The following is an 8,935-nucleotide window of genomic DNA, read 5'->3' on the forward strand; positions in this document are numbered from 1 at the left end:
GTTTGATCGTGTTGGTTTCAAACATTTGATTCTATACTTTTTAATAACTTTGACTAAACATGTGATTACAATGTTCCTCAAATCAAATCATATCTTGTTGATATGAGGTCATGAAGAGATGAGTGTGTAGTGTGCATATAAGTATCATCAACATCTGCCATTAAACAAATCTGACCCATTCTCCTTAGTTCACTATTATTTAATACAAAACGTGTGTGTGTGTGTGTGTGTGTGTGTGTGTGTGTGTGTGTGTGTGTGTGTAGCTGTGGCTGAAATCATCCTGATTCATTTGCTGATTGTTGTGGTAAAAACTGTTAGTTTGATGATTTGAGGAGTCAAATGATTTCAGTTGACTTCCAACATGTTGCCACAGCACAGCAGAGCCTCTACACCTCATCTCAAACGGTTTCATATCAAGATTAGAGACACATTTACAAGGTTTTGCAATGCGTCCATTCTTCTGTCTAGCGCTTGATGTTCACGTGTGTGGTTGTTGATTGGTCAGATTTACAAGTGACCCACGTGGCCACCACACAAACCGCATTCTGATAGGCTGTTGACCCCCCCCCCCCCCCACCCCCGCAATGTGCGCCAAAGTGGTTTGGTCCATCCATTTTTTCCCACACTCGGCAGTTTAAACTGCAGCGCGCGACTCTATGGAAGTGTGTGTGTGTGTGTGTGTATGAGGGGTGGATTGTGCCATTGATGTACTCACAGAGCAGCCACTCATGTCGAACGTCGCCTACCCCCACGCGTGAGAAGCTACGTGACGTGTGCCGTACGTGTCCATCGTCGCCTACTCAGCTACGTTACGTGACGTGCGTCTGCATTAGAGCCAAAGTTACGCCCACTTCCTGTTTAAGCAAACGCATCAGAGCATTCGTCCGCCATTCTTTTTTCCATCAACATTTTGTAAAATGTTTACAACAATCGTACAACAATGATTCGGGTATATTTAGAATCATGAAAGACCATTTCACCCGCCAAAACTGGTGGGTGAATGGCTCTGGTGCATTATGCCTAATCCGGAATTTGGCGTGACTTTGGCTCTCATCCTGCCTGTAGTGTCTGTGTGATTGTGATTGTGTGACAATAAACAATAGTCCCGTGATTCCCAACCGTTTCCATATCAAGGACCCTAATCCACATTAAGATCAGGTTTTGTCTCATCGTACCCAAATCATAGATAAGCTATATATGTTAATTTAGATGATTTTGTGCAGAATTCCATGATCATTCTTGTAGGCTACATTCTGTAATTTATTTTAGGTTCCTGTAGGCCTACATTAAGTAGGCCTAATTGTGGAGTTTAACATTAACAATAACAATAACATTAACAACCTCCTTAATTTTTACTATTATCATAGTATTGTTGTTGTTGTTCAAAATGTAGGCTACAATACAAATATTTTGGGAACATTGCCAGCCAGGCAGACTGAATGTAAATGTAGCCAAACTAATGGAACAGGGGGTCAGCATTTACAACTTGTCTTATTTAATTTTCACATCCATAACACAGGGATCTTGTAGCCTATGTCTGAAATGCAAAAATCAGTGTTCTAGAAGAAACATTTAAACTGAATGAGCTAGCATCATGTGTGTTCATGTTGTGACTGCTTGAAACTTCTATGGAAAGTTTGTCAACCTTGTCATGCCTTACAGCAGGGTTGAAGTTTCAATAGAATATAAACTGACCCGCACTCAGGAAAACAGTTTTCTTTTCTTACATGATGTCCATGGTGCAGCCAGACGTTTCGACCACTGCCTTCTTCAGTAGCTGCATTTTGTAACGTTTTTTTTGGGGGGGTGAGCACATTGGTTGTTGAAACATTACAGCAAGGGTGCACTGCCCTTTTTGCTCAACATGATCTACCAACCGCCCCCCCACCCAATATCAAAAAACATGAATAAAAAAACACACATTGCTGCACAGACATACCACAAGACAATACATTTCATGCTGTTTTATGGTTGTTTAGGTTCCTACATTAATATGCAGTGGTAGTTGGAAGTCAGTTAGGAAAGGCTAAGAGGTTTCAGGAGCAATTTCAATATGATTGATGTTTTCTGTATTCATCAGTAAGTGGTAAACCTTTTTCAGTGCCCTTGATAGAGAACTGCACAGCCGGTGTCATCAATTGTAATGCAGTTACAGATAGACCTGATATCAGAGTTAACCCTATGTGAAAACTTTTTCTTAAAATGTAGGCTACCTGTAATACCTTACACTAAAATAGACAGGAACATTTTGAGGTTTTGTTATCTATTATGCATTTATCTTTTTGTCTGGGGCATGTGGCTGATGAGTTTGAGACCGCTGTTCAACAGAACTGAATCACAGCCCCCAATCATCACATTTTCCCTCCACCAACTGCAACAGGTAACAGCAAAAATATTTGTCTTGCTCTCACTTCAAATAGCGAGACAAAAATAATATACAAGGAATAGTATTTAATAAATTTCACACACAGTAAGACTAGCACCTTTTTTATTTAGGCCTAACTGCTACACCAATGAGGCTCTTTTTTTATTTGTCTGTCTACTGGTGGACAGTTTAAACCAAGGGAAAAAATGGAGCCACATGGCATTGGCCTTGAAATCTGTGCGCTGTGTGAATCCATCCATATAGTCAGAGTGGACATTGTTGAGGATTGTAAAGACCTGGGAGTGTACATTGACAAAGACTGGAAGGTCCACAAGTAGCCGACTTCAACTCGACAGCGCTGCTTAATCCAGAACCTTACTTCCGGGCGGGAACTCTTGAGAGTAAAAAAACTGGTCCATTGGAGTGAATGGAGATGTTGCGACTCTTCTATATAGATGGCTCTGGTTTGACTGCCCCCCCCCCCCCCCCACACACACACCATGCATTGCCGGAAAGGCTTCCTCGAGCTTGGCCTTCACCTCTGTCGCTGTCCCATCAGTAGGAAATATGAGTTTTCCGGCCAATGACTGTTTAGTCTGCAGATAAAACACAATGACAAAAGGGTTTTATTGAGTAGACGCAGTATATATAAAAGTATATTAGTATGTAGTAATAGTGAAGAAGTGACGCAGTAGTATATATAAAAAACTAAATTGCACTGCTAAATCCTGTGGGTGCAGAGGCTGTGTGGATGCTTATGTCGGCTGACATCTCCATCCTTGTTTAAACAGCCCATGTTATCCTGGATGGGCTGCTGCAGAGGGAAATTAAAGTCTGCTTAAGAAGCTCCATCTGAACAGGACAGCCCTCCTCTACTTCACTGCCAAAGTGAACGTCACTTCCTTTACGTTCCAAATTACATCTTAAAACATTGATTCAGTATTCTGTAGTGGAATACATTTTAAAAGTAACTATCCCAACACTGCCTAAAGGTGACTATTTGCATGACTGTCTAAAGTCAACAGACTAAATCAGAGTTTCATCTTTTTTTTTCTAATTAAGGATCACTTGGCAACGGCAAAGCACATTGTAGTCTAGATTGGGAAAGTCTCATCCCTTGTTACCTGAAGTAGCTGTTTCTCCACATCTTCGAGTTTCTGTCAAAGCAGCTTCAGGTCCGTCTTGAAGCCCTCCACCTCCATGGCCCTCCTCTTCTACTGCGCCTTGGAATGCCGAGTCATCAGCTGAAGACGCTTGGCCCTCTTGTGTGAACGCTCCTGCACACAAATAATTAGTTGGTATTTGTAATTGGAAGAAAAGTGTTGCTACCTTCCAAGTACACAAAATATGAACTTAAATCATGTCTGTTGTTTACCACTCAGATTTGAATAAGCATCAATCCTACTGGTGTACCTTGAATATCTCCCTGCCCATGTCCCTTTTCTCTCTGATTTGGGACAGCTCAGTGTCCAGGGTGATACACTGCTCCCTGTACATCTCGTCTCCTCCTCTCCCACCCGTGTCTCCCATCTGCTCCTCTCCTCTCCTCCTCTCCTGCCCTGCCCTCCTCTCCTCTCCTCTCCTCTCCAGGGGCGCCGTATAGGGGGGGAAAGGTAGGACGATTCTAAGGGCCCTTGAAGCTGACAGGGGCCCTGTCAGCTTCAAGGGCCCTAAAAGCTTGGACACTAGGCAATTTTTTGCAGTATTAAATTATTAACCTATTGTAATGACTATACTATTTTATTCAATGTACTAGTAAAACGAATTTCTTCTTTTTGGCAAAAAAGAAAAAATCCTCTTGCACACACACCCCCCTTCGATTTTCAAGAAATGGTTTCTCCCTGCCTGGCTGAGTCTGACAGGAAAAATAGGCACGCCTCCCATCCAGGCAGCGTGGGGCAGCACGCAGCAGCAACACTACGCAGTGCGCGCTGAGATCAGATGAGAGGAGAGAGCAGAGAGGAGACGCAACCAGCAACATGCCAAAAGCAAAGTCAGGTTTCAAAAAGAGAAAGGATAGGCAAGAAAGAGAGCAGAGAGAAAAAAGAGGACAGCAGTGCCTCACGCAGTTTTATAGGAAGGCAGGCGAGTGAGCTGGACTGGTGCAGCTGTCTGCCTGTCTCTGTGTGAGGCGGGGCAGATAGCCTACGCTACGTGAATCACTCTGTTAACCTAGAGAACTGTCTAGTCTGTCTGGCGCCATCTGAACATTTTATTCAACTTTTCTTAACTACTGGAAATTACCCTGTTAGACCTTAGTGAAATATGCTTACTTCACAGAGTGTTTACATTTCCCTCCTGTCCTGTCTAGCGAACATTTAATCAATGCAAACAATTGTTTGCAAGCCGCTCTTGGTCAGTGATAGTAAATGGGCAACAGAGAAGAACATCCCATCCCCACTGTATCAGTCCTGTTATTGTTTATTTTATTTTTATTCAGTGTGCAATATTTTTACATGTGAGCATTTTACAGTGTGTTTTATTTAATTTTATATGTACAATTATGTACAAAAGCAATTGCACAAGTTTCTATGCACTTTACCATTAAAATTACATTTAGACTGTAAAAGATGGCCTTTAGCACATTTCTTATAGCATGATGATGCCGGCAGGGAGAGGTGACATGGTGAGTGAGAAAAGGAGAACATAATGATATTAAGACTGAATAATGATATCACAACAGTCTCATGCTAAACACTCCTGTTGGACTCCACATGTGTATCAATATTATTTCTAGTCATTAGTTGATAGTATTTCTTTGTTCCCTCTGGACCTGGTGTATTCAGGGCAGAGAGAGAGTATGATGATTCAACAGGGATGGTGGTGAGATGAAGGTGGGTGAGAAAAGGAGCAAATATTGATGGTTAAGACTGAATAATGACAACACTACAGTGTTATCCTAATATAATTTAAAATGCGATATTATCCTCTAAATCAGCTTCAAACAGCCCAAATTTTTCGCCGCCGCCCTTCGGACGCCGGCATCAGTGGGGCCCATGCTATGTCCTGTCATGGGGCCCCAAATCCCTGGCGGCGCCCCTGCTGCTCCTCTCCTCTCCTCTCCTCTCCTCTCCTCTCCTCTCCTCTCCTCTCCTCTCGTTGTCTCTCCTGGAATAGAGGGACACACGAACCGCTCTCCAATTAAAGCAGTGGGACATAAAAGAAGAAGACATCAACAGTAATCTTCACAGTAATCTAAAAAATAATATCGATGATAGAGATCAATCAAGACATTTTTCATGCTGTAACCTCAGCCTTACCCATCATGCGCTTCCAAAGTTATACAGCTGGACAATGCCAGCAATCATGTTGTCATTAAAATCATCTGATGAGTCGAGTAGAGGGAGACTTAGAACAAACCCGCAGGTAATATAAATATATATATATATATATATATATATATATCCTATATATATATATATATATATCCAAGTGCTATAGGAATTAAAGTTATTTTATGGCAGCCTGTATTGTGGAGTCTCGTCAGCCTACCCCCTGACAGGTGAGAGCGTGAAGACAGCCAGCCACCACAGTGACGTCAGAGCCGGGGGATCCCGACAGAAACGCTGTCTAGGCCACGTCATCAGTGATATATTTCCCCAATTATGTACTGAATCAGTGGGACCGATAGCAGCCGGGCGCTGTTAGGAACAGAGCACCCGGCTGGAACAGATCCCCCAATTAGTGGCCCTAGAAAGCAGACTCCGCTCTGAATCTCACTGTGTGGCCGGTTTTCCTCCAGAAGGAAGCGCTCCTTGCTGTCGGGCGGTAAGTCATATTCCCACTCCTCTCCTTAAACATACTCATGTCGTGATATGTTGCCTGACCGACCCTCTCTTTTCTCGTCCACAGGCACGTTACTGGAGCAATTAAAAGAGGAACTGAGCCCTGGCTACGTGGTGGGGAGAAAACCCCTGCGTTGGCCCAGAGGCTAACCCCTCCTGCCTAAGTTATATATTTCATGGACATACACCGATAAGGGAAGAATTTAATTTTGGTGAATAAAACAACGCTTCCTGCGTTTAAAACTGCTTTTTGTGTCTTGGTTTGAATCAGAGTTACCACAGTATACACTAGAAGGCAGATTTCATTTCTGCACAATTACACAGGTCATAGGACTTCTTTGTGGTGACTGTACAAAAGCTCACTTACTTCCTGAAAACTTCACTGGGGCTGAGATTTGTGGCAGAGGAGCTGCTGCCCACGATGGTATTCTTACCACAGAGAGCAACATTGGCCACATGGTCACAGGACCAGGGTAAAGAAAGTAGGGGTGGGGGAAAAAATCGATTCACCTAAGTATCGCGATTTTTAATGTCACGATTTTTTGGATCGATCTTTTATTCCAGAATCGATAATCAAATTTTTTTTTTTTTTTTTTTTTTTTTTTTTTTGCCCGCAGTCAGGCCACTCACTGAACAGCAGGCCAGGCGCCGCCTACTGGTTTACTAGTGGTTTTATTACTTTATTAGTTAGTCTGAAGTAATAATTACACTTCAGGGTTAAAGTGGGTGCATCTCATTGTAAAATTGGACTTCAAACGGCCCAAATCTGGCTTCAAACGGCCCAAATTGGGCTTCAAACGGCCCAAATTCCACGCGCGTCGGCCCATATCGGCCTGGCCTGCAGCCAAAGCATACAACATAGCAATAATGATCCAATTGTCACAGGACGGAGAGCAGACGGAAATTTCTTGGCCATAGGGGTCAAGTAAAAACGCTGTCATAGGTTAATCCTACCCCATTTGGGCCCGCCTAGGTAAAACCCAAGTTGGATCAGGAATTCCACGGATTACAATCCAAATGGTTCCTTAATTTTTACAAGCAAGCAGTCAAGAAGCATAAGCAGTTTTATTCTTAACATCAATAAGTAGCTGGATTTAAAATAAAAATGAAAATAAAAATAGCTAAGAAATCCTTTCAACTGACCTGAAAAAGAAGTTTTTAATTATACATGTATTTGGTTAGTTCATTAATCAAAATTTTAATGTGTACATTCCCAGAGACCAAAGCCTGGCCATCTGAGATTCGAACCCGGGACCTCTCTTCTCACAATGTGCTGTGTCTCAGAGCAGGTCCTATCTTCTCTGGGGGAAAGGTCAGCGCATAGAGTGTATGCTCTAAACTTTATTTCATAAGATATCTAAACCACTCAGTCAATCAGTAGGATATATAAGCACAATATGCATCAATGCACATACAATATAAAAAGTAATTAGTAAAAATTAGTAATATCCTACAAGTAAACTGAATAGTATTTTAATACAAGTTAAATGATAAATACTTGCAATTAAGTGAATACTATAAACGTAATATCAAAAAGCAACAAGGAGATTGAATAATGAGCAATAACAATCAAGCATGAGAGAAAAACATCACTCATTAGGTTTTTAAAATATATAGTGGTGTTTTCCTCCTCATAGAGATTCTGCATCCTGCGGGCCCCCCGTGGAATGTCCCCCCACCTCTGCTGATCCTATCGTATCCATTTGTCCCAAAGATAACCCTATAAACTTGTAATGTTTTCCAGACCTGTACTAAACAGGGCTCAACATGAAAGCTTGTCGTAAATAAAGCATTGTGCACCTTATCAGCTGGACCATTTGAACCTTAACCTCTCCAGGGCCTGCCTTTTGTCCCCTTTAGAGAGAGAGAACTTTCCATTCCCCCCTCTCATATGCTTACATGAAGAAATGTTTATTTTCCAATTTGAAGTGAAGGTTCCTATCACTTGCAGCTCACCCAAGGACCTAGATGTGTATTTCAGGCAGTGGTGGAAGAAGTACTGAAAGTTTGTACTCAAGTAGAAGTAATGTTACCTTACTGAAATATTACTCAATTACAAGTAAAAGTACTGGTGTTAAAAATATACTTAAGTAAAAGTAAAAAGTACTCTTCTAAAAAACTACTCAGAGTATTAGTTACTTTTTTAACCATCGATTTTTTTTAAGCATATTTCTCTAATAAATGATATGAATGAAAGATCAATCCCTTCTTAGTATCAACAGGGAGCAAAACCCTAAATAACTGAAAACTGGTGGGTGGGAGGGGTCTGTCAGTCACACCTGCTTTGCTCTTCCCCCAGATGTTATTCATTTGTAATAATACTGGTAAGCATTTGACTCTTAAAGAGGACAGGAAACATTTGATCATATGAATCTAGTTAATTTGCATGTCACCTCAGAGAAGACAGGACACTGCTTTCAAGTCTGAAATGTACCTAGATTTGCTAGAAGGATGAACATTTCACCTTTTTTTTACAGAACTGTTTTTGTATTGCTTAACTGTGAGTCTGTGACTGTTTTATTTCTGAACAGAAGGATTAGCCTCGCCTCCAATAAACAAAAACCCCTGATGCTGTTGCTGTGCATTTATTTGAAAAGGAATAGGGCCCACATGATATGCAAGTAAAATAATAATAGCAGCACAGACATCAGCACTCAGCAACACTTTTTCCAACAATAAAGAAAATAAATGTTATTCACATACCGAGTAACTGTTATCCTTATGATTAGTTTCCCGACTTTTCAAGATGTGCTCTGTACTGATACTGAACCAGTGGAAACAACTA

At 41.5% G+C, this 8,935-nt stretch overlaps 1 pseudogene across 1 annotated transcript in view; it reads left to right on the forward strand.

Annotated features, from left to right (window-relative positions):
- LOC310784809 (NLR family CARD domain-containing protein 3-like) overlaps positions 1-6,300 on the forward strand; it is a 61,140-nt pseudogene extending 54,840 nt beyond the window's left edge. The window contains exon 8 of the transcript in view: positions 6,218-6,300. The product of the transcript in view is annotated as an NLR family CARD domain-containing protein 3-like (transcript). The remainder of the gene's footprint in view (positions 1-6,217) is intronic.
- The last annotated feature ends 2,635 nt before the right edge of the window (positions 6,301-8,935 follow it).

This window comes from Poromitra crassiceps (genome assembly GCF_964638095.1).
Source record: "Poromitra crassiceps genome assembly, chromosome: 11".
In the NCBI taxonomy this organism is placed as follows: domain Eukaryota; kingdom Metazoa; phylum Chordata; class Actinopteri; order Beryciformes; family Melamphaidae; genus Poromitra; species Poromitra crassiceps.